Raw genomic sequence first — 12,483 nt, forward strand, 5'->3', positions numbered from 1 at the left:
ACACTCTCAAAGAGAAACTAGTCACAGCTCCTGTCTTGACTCCTCCTGATGAATCCAAGCCGTATGAAGTTTTCTGTGATGCTTCTCTCCAAGGTCTCGGTGCTGTGTTAATGCAAGAGAAGAAAGTTGTGGCATATACCTCTCGTCAGTTGAAGCCCAACGAGAAGAACTACCCCACTCACGATCTTGAGTTGGCGGCAGTTGTCCATGCATTAATAACGTGGAGACATCTCTTGTTGGGAAGACAAGTGGACATTTTCACTGATCACAAGAGTCTCAAGTACATCTTCACTCAGCCCAACCTCAACCTCATGCAGACTCGATGGGTTGAAATGATTCAAGAGTACAATCCGAGTATTGAATATACTCCAGGCAAGGCCAATGTCATTGCAGATGCTTTAAGCAGGAAGGCTTATTGCAACAGCTTAATCCTCAAGCCTTTCCAACCGGATCTTTGTGAAGCTTTCCGCAAGCTGAATCTCCAAGTTGTCCCTCAAGGCTTTCTTGCCAACCTCATAGTCTCTCCTACTTTGGAAGATCAAATTCGTGAGGCACAACTCCTTGATGCCATGGTGAAGAAGGTGAAACGTGGTATCGACAAGGGTCTTTCCAAATACAAGTGCTATCGCATTGATGACAGAGACACTTTATTCTTCGAGGACCGGATTGTGGTTCCTAAAGGTGATCTAAGGAAAGTCATAATGAACGAGGCGCACAATTCTCTCCTTTCCATTCATCCTGGAAGTACGAAGATGTATCATGACCTCAAGCAGTCGTATTGGTGGACTCGAATGAAGCGAGAAATTGCTCAATTCGTGAATGAATGTGATGTCTGCCGAAGAGTGAAAGCAGAACACCAACGACCATCTGGTCTCCTCCAACCTCTTGCTATCCCAGAATGGAAGTTTGATCATATCGAAATGGACTTCGTGACTGGTTTTCCAAAGTCCAAGCGTGGAAATGATGCTATCTTCGTTGTCATTGACAAGCTTTCTAAAGTGGCTCATTTCCTTCCAATCAAAGAATCCATCACAGCAGCTCAGCTGGCAGAGCTCTACACCTCCAGAATTGTCTCCTTGCACGGCATTCCACAATTGATTTCTTCAGATCGTGGAAGCATCTTCACCTCTAAGTTCTGGGACTCCTTCCAGAAGGCCATGGGCACTAACATTCGCTTCAGCACAGCTTTCCATCCTCAAACTAGTGGCCAAGTTGAGCGAGTCAATCAAATTCTTGAAGATATGCTCAGGGCTTGTGTCATTTCCTTTGGCATGAAATGGGAAGATTGTCTTCCATATGTTGAATTCTCCTACAACAACAGCTTCCAAGCGAGTTCGGGCAAGGCCCCATTCGAGATTCTCTATGGCAGAAAGTGGCGTACTCCTCTCAATTGGTCAGAGACTGGTGAACGCCAACTTCTTGGCAATGACTTAATCACTGAAGCTGAAGAAATGTGTAAAGTCATCCGTGATAATCTCAAAGCCGCGCAATCGCGCCAGAAGAGTTACTATGATAGTAAGCATCGTGATTTGGCTTTCGAGATCGGAGACCATGTCTACCTCCGCGTCTCTCCAATGAAAGGCACTCGTCGCTTCGGTATCAAAGGGAAGCTTGCCCTAGATACGTGGGTCCTTTCAAGATCATTGGCAAAAGAGGCGACCTCGCCTATCAACTTGAGCTTCCTTCCAACTTCGCGAACGTGCACGATGTGTTCCACGTGTCACAGCTCCGCAAGTGCTTCAAGGCGCCTGAGCGCACTATCAACTTCGAAGAGATTGACCTCCAAGAAGATTTGTCTTATCATGAGCACCCCGTTGCTATTCTTGAAGAAACTGAGCGCAAGACTCGCAACAAGTCAATCAAATTCCTGAAAGTGAAGTGGTCGCACCATTCTGACCGAGAAGCCACCTGGGAACGCGAGGACCATCTCCGTTCCGAATATCCGGAGTTCTTTAAGTCCTAGATCTCGGGACGAGATCCTCTCGTAGTGGTGGAGTGTTGTAACACCCCGCATGTAACTTGCCATATTTGTAACTCCGACTCTTGCCATTTTCGGCTATGTGTTATGATATTCCTCCGTGGTCGGGTTTTGTCTTTCGTTTTGCATTTTGTCATGTCATGCATTTTCTTATCATGTCATCATGCGCATTGCATTTGCATACGTGTTCGTCTCATGCATCCGAGCATTTTCCCTGTTGTCCGTTTTGCAATCCGGCGCTCCTATCTCCTCCGGTGCACCCCTCTTGTTTTCTTTCATGTGCGAGTGTCAAACTTTCTCGGAATGGACCGAGGCTTGTCAAGTGGCCCTAGTATACCACCCGGAGACCACTGGTCAAGTTTCGTTCCATTTGGAGGTCGTTTGGTACTCCAACGGTTAACCGGGCATCCGCAGAGTCCATTTGATTGTCCAGCAAAAACCCCCTCAAAAACCAGCCCAAAACCCACCAAACTCTCTTCCATGCTCTAGGTCGTTCGATCACGATCGTGTGGACGAAAACCGTACCTCATTTGGACTCTCCTAGCTCCCTCTAGCTATATAAGAGCATCCCCTCCCGTATACGAAACGCAGATGAAACCCTAGCTTTTTCCCCCGCCGCCGCCGGACACGTCCGCCGCCTCCGGACACTTCGCCGCCGCCGCCCGCAGCCTACCGGAGCACGCCACGTCGCCTCCTCCCTCTCCCCACACCGCCAGCCCGCCGGGCCCGCCCGGCCCGATCCGCCGCCGCCTCTCGGATCCGCACGCCGACCCGCGCCGCCGCCGCCCGGCGTCTCCTGCGGGTCGCCGCCGGCGCCGCCCGCACCGACCACCGGCCCGCCGCCGCCGCCGCTCCTCTCCCCCCTGGCGCCTTCCTCTCCCTCCGGCCGCCCGGCTCCTCTTCTCTCCCGTCGCCGAGCCCGAGCTCGAGGAGCCCGGCCAGATCCGATCGGGCCACTGTAGCGGTTGACCCCGAGCCCCCTCAAATTTTCTAAGTTTTTTGCATCTTTAATATTATATGCCCCTGTTCATCGTTGTACAACTCTTCTTATGTAGCTCCGATTCACGCGAGTAATATGTCAAATTGTTTGCCTCGTGATGCTCTTCATTTCGTTCAATTGCACCATGTTCATTAGAGGTCATCTTGATGCCCAAATCTCTATTGGAAGAGGGCTAGTTGCTGTTATTCTCTGGTTCTTATCAGAACTTGGAGATTTGTCATTTTTGTATCATTTATTCTGTGCATCTTATGGGCATGAGCTCTACATGTGTTTTGAAGTATGTCATGCCATCTTTTCAGTGGTGTAGTCCATGTATTTTTATGATCTCTGTGGTGACTAGCACAAGAATGCAAAGTAGGCCCCGTAATATTTCTGATTTCAGGGACTTAGTGATTTCTCTAAGTCCTTGTCTGCTGTAATTTTGTTGCCATGTAAACTTGATGTTACAGAGAGATCCATGCATATTTTGGAGATGTTCATTAAGGATGTTTTGTAGATATAGTTGTAATTGATCCCTTCCTGCAATTTTGTGCAATTATGGTGTGCCATAGCATGACTCAATCTTGCTCTACTCTTGCTATAAAATATTTCTGGCAGATTCTTAACATGATATGCAATGTTGCCAAGCTTATTGTAGTTGATCCATACATGCTATGCTATTGTTCTTGCCATGGATAGCTTCATAAACATGCCATCTTGCTGTATGTGTGCTTGGTTTGTCATGAATTGCTCTGTACTGAGTGCATCAAGCTCACAAAGAGGCCTACATATTATTATTTCTGCCATGCTCTGTTTTCTGCTAAGTCTGAAACCTGATAACGAAACTTGCTATGTTTACATGCTTGCCATCATAACTTCTGGTCCTTTTTGGCTTATGGTCAGTAAGGGACTTTTGTCATGTGCATCTAGTAGAACACTCCATGCCTTGTTTTGCTATGTTAAGTTCTTGTAGCATGTTGATTTCGTGCTCTGAACATTGCTACCTGATGCTGTTTTCTGCCATGTCCAGTTTTTCTCTAAGTCTGTGAACCTGTTATCTTTTGCACTTTTGCCATGCTTGTTTGAGCTTGTTATGTTGTGATCTAGCCGTAGCTCAGTGTTCATATTTTGCCAAGCTTTGTTGCTACGTTGGGGTGCTGTAGTATTGTTACTTGTTGCATTCTAAGTGCTACCATGCTGTTTATCGCAGATTCGTGTCATTCTTGTTTTGCTTGCCATTTGCAAACCGTGCATCCGTTTCCGGTGATCTTTATATCGATTTCGACCGAAATCATCTCTTCTTTCCAGTGGCATGCTTGGTTTGTCAAGTTACTTCCATGTTCATCATTTTCCTTCCGGAGCACGCATATGCATCGCACATCATATCTTGCATCCCATACATGTTTTGCATCATGTTGCTTCTGCATTTCTCGTTGTTGATTGTGGTTCCGTTTGTTTGTGTTCTTGTCTTGGGTAGAGCTGGGAGACGAGTTCGTGAACGAGGAACCTGTTGAGTACGCTTACGAGGATCAAGCTTTCGACAACTCTGAGAATCTTGCAGGCAAGATGACCACCCCTCGAAATCACTTCTATCTTTGCTTTGCTAGTTGTTCGCTCTATTGCCATGCTCCGCTACCTATCACTTGCTATATCATGTCTCCCATTTTGCCATGTCAGCCTCTAACCATCCTTTCCTAGCAAACCGTTGTTTGGCTATGTTACCGCTTTTGCTCAGCCCTTCTTATAGCGTTGCTAGTTGCAGGTGAAGTTGAAGTTTGTTCCATGTCGGAACATGGATATGTTGGGATATCACAATATCTCTTATTTAATTAATGCATCTATATATATTTGGTAAAGGGTGGAAGGCTCGGCCTTATGCCTGGTGTTTTGTTCCACTCTTGCCGCCCTAGTTACTGATATACCGGGATTATGTTCCTTGAGTTTGCGTTCCTTACGCGGTCGGGTGATTTATGGGACCCCCTTGACAGTTCGCCTTGAATAAAACTCCTCCAGCAAGGCCCAACTTTGGTTTTACTATTTGCCGCCTAAGCCTTTTCCCTCGGGTTTTCGCGAGCCCGAGGGTCATCTTTATTTTAACCCCCCCCCCCGGGGGGGCCAATGCTCCTTCGAGTGTTGGTCCGAACCGAGCAGCCTGCGGGGCCACCTCGGGGAAACTCGAGGTCTGGTTTTACTCGTAGCTTGACTTATCCGGTGTGCCCTGAGAACGAGATTTGTGCAGCTCCTATCGGGATTTGTCGGCACATTCGGGCGGCTTTGCTGGTCTTGTTTTACCATTGTCGAGATGTCTTGTAAACCGGGATTCCGAGACTGGTCGGGTCTTTCCGGGAGAAGGTTTATCCTTCGTTGACCGTGAGAGCTTATGATGGGCTAAGTTGGGACACCCCTGTAGGGTAATATCTTTCGAAAGCCGTGCCCGCGCTTATGAGGCAGATGGGAATTTGTTAATGTCCGGTTGTAGATAATTTGTCACTTGACCCAATTAAAATACATCAACTGCGTGTGTAGCCGTGATGGTCTCTTCTCGGCGGAGTCCGGGAAGTGAACACAGTCTGAGTTATGAATGGCGTAAGTAGGTGTTCAGGATCACTTCTTGGTCATTTGCTAGATGACGCCCGTTCCATTGCTTCTCTTCTCGCTCTCATTTGCGCAAGTTAGCCACCATATACGCTGATTGCCGCTGCAGTTCCACCTCTTTGCTCCAACCTTTCCTATAAGCTTAAATAGTCTTGATCTCGCGGGTGTGAGATTGCTGAGTCCCCGTGACTCACAGATTCTACCAAAACAGTTGCAGGTGCCGACGATGCCAGTGCAGACGATGGGGTCGATCTCAAGTGGGAGTTCGACGAGGAACGTGGTCGTTACTATGTGTCTTTTCCTGATGATCAGTAGTGGAGCCCAGTTGGGACGATCGGGAATCTATCATTTGGGGTTGTCTTATTTTCATCTGGATTTTGACCGTAGTCGGTCGGTATGATTGTATTTTGAATGATGTATGATATTTATTTATGTATTGTGTGAAGTGGCGATTGTAAGCCAACTCTTTATCCCATTCTTGTTCATTACATGGGATTGTGTGAAGATGACCCTTCTTGCGACAAAACCACTATGCGGTTATGCCTCTAAGTCGTGCCTCGACACATGGGAGATATAGCCGCATCGTGGGCGTTACATGATATTCCCGAGGACGATAGTATATATGTCGATTATCCTTGGTAGACCCTTTTTGAATACTGCAGGGGCTATTATTGATTGCAACAAAGGCAATGTCACTTTTCATGTTAATGGTAATGAGCATACGGTACACTTTCCGAGGAAACAACCTCAAGTCCACAGTATCAATTCTATTGGAAAAATTTCAACGATTACTATTGGAGGTTTTGAATTCCCTCTTCCTACTGTCAAGAAGAAATATGATATTCTTATTGTCGGAGACATGCATATCCCCGTTGAGGTAACCTAGTGTTATTAAAAAATTCTCCGGTTTCATGTTATTCGGAAAGAGTTTGTTAACAAGACTTGATCAACCTTGTTAGTGGATTCCTTTTGATGAGCACGAGATGGATGAAGTTAGAAAGCACAACTCTGTGTACCCTCCTTTTACTTTATGTATTTAGATTAAATAAAGCAAAATTAGTATTTTCTGTCTGTTTTCTGAATTATCCTTGCAATAAAAATACCCCGAAAATAAAAGTTCTCCAAATGTCCTGAAAATGAAATATGATTTTTTGTAGAATATTTAAGAATTCCTGGTACTGAGAACACACCAGGGGGGCCCACCATTTGGCCACAAGGGCACAGGGCGCGCCCCTGCCTCGTGGGCCCCACGTGGACCCCCTCCACTTATTCCAGCACCCACTCACTTCGTCTTCCTCCAGAGAAAATCCTCCCATAGCTCAAACTTGTGTTCTAGCTCATCTTGCTACCGTTTTCAATCTCTTTGCTCAAAGCTCCATTCACAAAACTGTTTTGGGGGATTGTTCTTCAGTATGTGACTCCTCCAATGGTCCAATTAGTTTTTGTACTAGTGCTTTATTTATTGCAATTTTTTGCTGCTAAGGTGACCCTGTTCTTGAGCTTGCATGTCAAATTTATATGGTCCAAAGTAGTTTTAATGCATGATGTAGCCTCTAGGCACCTGTGGGAGTAGTTTCTATCAATTTTGTTGAGTTTGGTTCACTTTTATTTTGAGTCACTAAAAATTTCAGAAATTTTCCAGAGAAAGAGAATGATGTAGAGATTGTTGAGGAGCTCTTCGAGCCGAAGCTCGAAGGATAAGTAGAATGAGGAGAATAAAAAGCCCAAATACAATCTTCCTCACACCGCGGAGGCCTCACTGACTTCCTCCACGACCAGCGCGAACAATATCTCCTACTCACTAATATTTTTGTGCAAAATTTTTATTTCCATGCTAAGAAATCACCACCTTTAGTGGAGTTTCACTTATATGATGAGGTTAAGGAGATGTCACTCCATGATTTTTGTCGGGTCTGCAAGATACCCTTTGTGGGCAGCATCAAGGAACCACATCGTAGTGATGTGGATGGATTTATTGATAGAATTGTTGTAGGGGAAACGAGGAAAGCTTTCGATGCAAGAATTACTAGTATACATTTTTCTGTTCTACGTTACTTTGCGATATTTGCTAGTAGATGCTTAATTGGTCGCGGGAACGGTGGAAATCCTAGTGCTCCTGATCTTGTCATTTTGCGCCATGCTTTGTTTCATGATACAACTTTCAGCTTAGGCGCTATTGTTGCTAAACGATTAAGTTTGAACCGTAAAAAGGGCCCCATCTTCGGAGGCATCTTTGCTTCACGCCTTGCTAAACACTTTGAGATACCTATTAGGCACTATGAGAAAGAGGAAAATTTGCTGCCCCTATTTTTCTTGATTATAAGAGTATAGTAGCACATGAATTTATTGTTAAAAATAAGAAGAAGATGCTTAAGTATAATTTGATATTTGATAAAACTCACTGTGAGACTATTACCTTGCCTGCACCCTCTTTGTTTAACATACTTTCAAGCACGTACCTCATCTTTCCCGAGGCCATTTATGCATAATGGAGGCTGACACAAGTCCCAGAGCCTGAGCCTGAGCCACCACTTGACCCTTATCGACAGTCTGTTTATCAGTGGGATCCGGAGGAGATCGCCAACCAGTGGCACCCTGAGGACCCTCCTCAGTACACCGGAGAGAGTAGCTTCGATCCGTGGGCATAGACCAACTTAGGACAAAAGCCTAAGCTTGGGGGAGTACGTATTTGTCACCGACATTACATTCATGTTCACACACTCATGCCAGTTGTCGGTTCTCATACTTTTTCATTGTACTATCCATGCTAGTTTATTTTCTTTTCTAAGCTTCTTCTTGTGTGTCTGAAAACCCTTAAGAAAAACCAAAAAAATTAGTTGTAGCTTTTAGCTAGTTTACTTTCCATGCCTGTAGTAGTAGTAATTAAAAGAAAACCTAAAAGGATTTCTCGTTCTTCTTTTGCTTGTTGGGAGCTTTCTCGTGTAAATAGTTTTATTTCTTTTCTTTTCTTTGGGGGTCGAGAGGAGAAGACCATGATGAAAATGTTGAGTGGCTCTCATATGCATTATTGTTGATTTAATCAAGAGCCCATATTACCTTGTCTTCTCCCTTGTATTAAATGCTTGCATATTCCAGCTTAGTCCAATGCACGTGCACTATTATTATTATCCACACCGTTCGGTCGTGCGAGTGAAAGGCAATAATGACGATATATGATGGACTGAGTGAGATGAGAGAAGCTGGTATGAACTCGACCTATCTTGTTTGTAAATATGATTAGTTCATCGTTCCTGATTCAGTCTATTATGAATGAAACATGTTTGCAATGACAATTAGAGATTATAGTTGCTCATGCCATGCTTAATTAGCTAGGAGTTTCTAATGGTTTACCTTGCGTGCCAACATGCTATTAAAATGGTTGTGATGTGGTATGATAGGGTGGTATCGTCCTTTGAACGATTCGAGTGGCTTGACTTGGCACATGTTCACGCATGTAGTTGAAACAAAATCAACATAGCCTCCATGATATTTATGTTCACAGTGATTTATATCCTACTTATGCTTGCACTCATTGTTGATTAATCTTAATGCATGTTCATGACTGTTGTCGCTCTCTAGTTGGTCGCTTCCCAGTCTCTTTCTAGCCTTCACTTGTACTAAGCGGGAATACTGCTTGTGCATCCACTTCCATAAACCCCAAAGTTATTCCATATGAGTCCACCATACCTTCCTATATGCGGTATTTACCTGCCATTCCAAGTAAATTTGTATGTGCCAAACTCTAAACCTTCAAATGAAATTCTGTTTTGTATGCTCGAATAGCTCATGTATCAACTAGGGATGTCTATATCTTCCATGCTAGGTGGGTTATTCTCACGATGAGTGGACTCTGCTCATCACTCACGAGAAAATGGCTGGTAACCGGGATGCCCAGTCCCATGCTCAAATCAAATCAAATTAATTGCAAACAAAACTCCCCCAAGATTGTTGTTAGTTGGAGGCACCCGTTGTTTTGGGCAAGCCATGGATTGATGCTTGTTGGTGGTGGGGGAGTACAAACTTTACCATTCTCTTTGGGAACCGCCTATAATGTGTGTAGCATGGAAGATATGGAGATCTCTTGGTTGTTATGTTGACAATGAAAGTATGCGACTCAAAATATTATTTACCTCTATTTCAAAACTCGAGCTCTGGCACCTCTACAAATCCCTGCTTTCCTCTGCGAAGTGCCTATCTATTTACTTTTATGTTGAGTCATCATCCTCTTATTAAAAAGCACCAGTTGGAGAGCACCGCTGTCATTCGCATGCATTGCTATTAATTTACATTGAGTATGAATGTGGCTGGATCTCTTTTACCATGAATTACAATGTCTAGTCAGTCCTTGATCTTCAGGGGTGCTCTACATTTATGTTTTGCGGTCTCAGAATGGGCTAGCGAGATACCATCTTGTTATATCATGTTATGATTGTTTTGAGAAAGTGTTGTCATACGAGATTTATTATTATTGCTCGCTAGTTGATTATGCCATTGATATGAGTAAACATGAGACCTAAATGTTATTGTGAATATGGTTAGTTCATAATCTTTGCTGAAAACTTGAATGCTGGCTTTACATATTTGCAACAACAAGATCAAACAGAGTTTGTAAAAGTTTTTCTTTATCACTTTCAGTTTGTCAACTGAATTGCGTGAGGACAAGCAAAGGTTTAAGCTTAGCGGAGTTGATACGTCTCCAGCGTATCTACTTTTCCAAACACTTTTTCCCTTGTTTTGGACTCTAACTTGCATGATTTGAATGGAACTAACCCAGACTAACGTTGTTTTCAGCAGAACTGCCATGGTGTTATTTTTGCGCAAAAATAAAAGTTCTCGGAATGACCTGAAAATCCACGGAGACACGTTTTGGAATTAATGAAAAATATTGGCGAAAGAATCAGCATCAGGGGGGCCCACACCCTGTCCACGAGGGTGCAGGCCCCCCTGGGCGCGCCCTCTGCCTCGTGGGCCCCCTGGGACTCCACCGACCTCAACCCCAACTCCATATATTCACTTTCGGGGAGAAAAAAATCAGAGAGAAGGATGCATCGCATTTTATGATACGGAGCCGCCGCCAAGCCCCAATCTTCCTCGGGAGGGCTGATCTGGAGTCCGTTCGGGGCTCCGAAGAGGGGAATCCGTCACCATCTTCATCATCAACCATCCTCCATCACCAATTTCATGATGCTCACCACCGTGCGTGAGTAATCCCATCGTAGGCTTGCTGGACGGTGATGGGTTGGATGAGATTTACCATGTAATCGAGTTAGTTTTGTTAGGGTTTGATCCCTAGTATCCATTATGTTCTAAGATTGATGTTGCTATGACTTTTCTATGCTTAATTCTTGTCACTAGGGCCCAAGTGCCATGATTTCATATCTGAACCTATTATGTTTTCATGAATATATGTGAGTTCTTGATCATATCTTGCAAGTCAATAGTCACCTACTATGTGTTATGATCCGGCAACCCCGAAGTGACAATAATCGGGACCACTCCCGGTGATGATCGTAGTTTGAGGAGTTCATGTATTCACTAAGTGTTAATGCTTTGGTCTGGTACTCTATTAAAAGGAGGCCTTAATATCCCATAGTTTCCAATAGGACCCCGCTGCCATGGGAGGGTAGGACAAAAGATGTCATGCAAGTTCTTTTCCATAAGCACGTATGACTATATTCGGAATACATGCCTACATTACATTGATGAACTGGAGCTAGTTCTGTGTCACCCTATGTTACATATTGATCTTTGCTTAGTTACTTTTCCGTTGCCACTGTTACGATTACTACAAAAACTACTACTTTGCTACTAAATACTTTGCTGTAGATATTAAGTCTTCCAGGTGTGGTTGAATTGACAACTCAACTGCTAATACTTGAGAATATTCTTTGGCTCCCCTTGTGTCGAGTCAATAAATTTGGGTTGAATACTCTACCCTCGAAAACTGTTGCGATCCCCTATACTTGTGGCTTATCATACATCAAGTCTCTGGTAGATGTAGTCTCGATCACGCCTCCGGCGTGCGGCTTCCGGAGTCCACCTTGAGCGAAATGAGGGCCCATCAGCCCAGCCCGAGGACCACGGGCCGACCAGGCCAGTGCCCCCTAGTCCGGAACACCGTCATTGTGGTTACAAACACCCAAAATACGACCACCAAACTTGCTCTAGGGGTTCACATACGGTCCATTATACAATTTATTATACGTACACGCTTATCTGGACTAAGTCAACCCTTGCCATGTGTACGCTGACTACCATGTATGCTCGTTCTCCTGAATACGCAGCAAGGCATTTTTTTCAAAAATTCCAGAACAAAAGAGCTGCGCCCCACCTGGTCGGACCGAGCCGTTCACCTGGTCGGGTCCTGCCCCGCCCCTCACTCTCTCCTCTCCCAACCCTAGTTCCCAAATTCCCTCCCCACCGCCTCAGCCATTACCGCCGCCGTCCGCCGCTGGCGTAGCCATTGACTGCAGCAACTCCATCCGTTAGCGGTGTCGTCCTCATGTCATCTTCGACCTGCGTGCGCTCTGGACTGCGTGGCCGCTCCATTGTTATTCCATTAATCAGGTGCCCGGATTGTGGTGACCAAGTCAAGTCCTACCGCTCTAGCACCGACAAGCATGATGGGTGGGTCTTCTACAGGTGCAGCAAACACACTGTAAGTGTGGCATGTTCGATTTGTTTGCCTTCCTTTGTGCTTGATATTCTTCACTGGTTGTCTGGTCTGTAAGGAGTATAATTAATCTGTTTTATTTGCTACTTGTCAATTATATGCCTTGTCCTATTTTATGTATAAACTAAGTATATATTGAAGCACAATTAAGATTCCATGCCTTGTCCTATTTAAAATAGCTCTACTTACTTGTCCCAATTTAAATTAGGCTTGAACCTTAATTATAGGTTCTGCTTGCCAATTAAGTTAACTAGTTAG

Source organism: Aegilops tauschii, chromosome 4, assembly GCF_002575655.3.
Source record: "Aegilops tauschii subsp. strangulata cultivar AL8/78 chromosome 4, Aet v6.0, whole genome shotgun sequence".
In the NCBI taxonomy this organism is placed as follows: Eukaryota; Viridiplantae; Streptophyta; class Magnoliopsida; order Poales; family Poaceae; genus Aegilops; species Aegilops tauschii.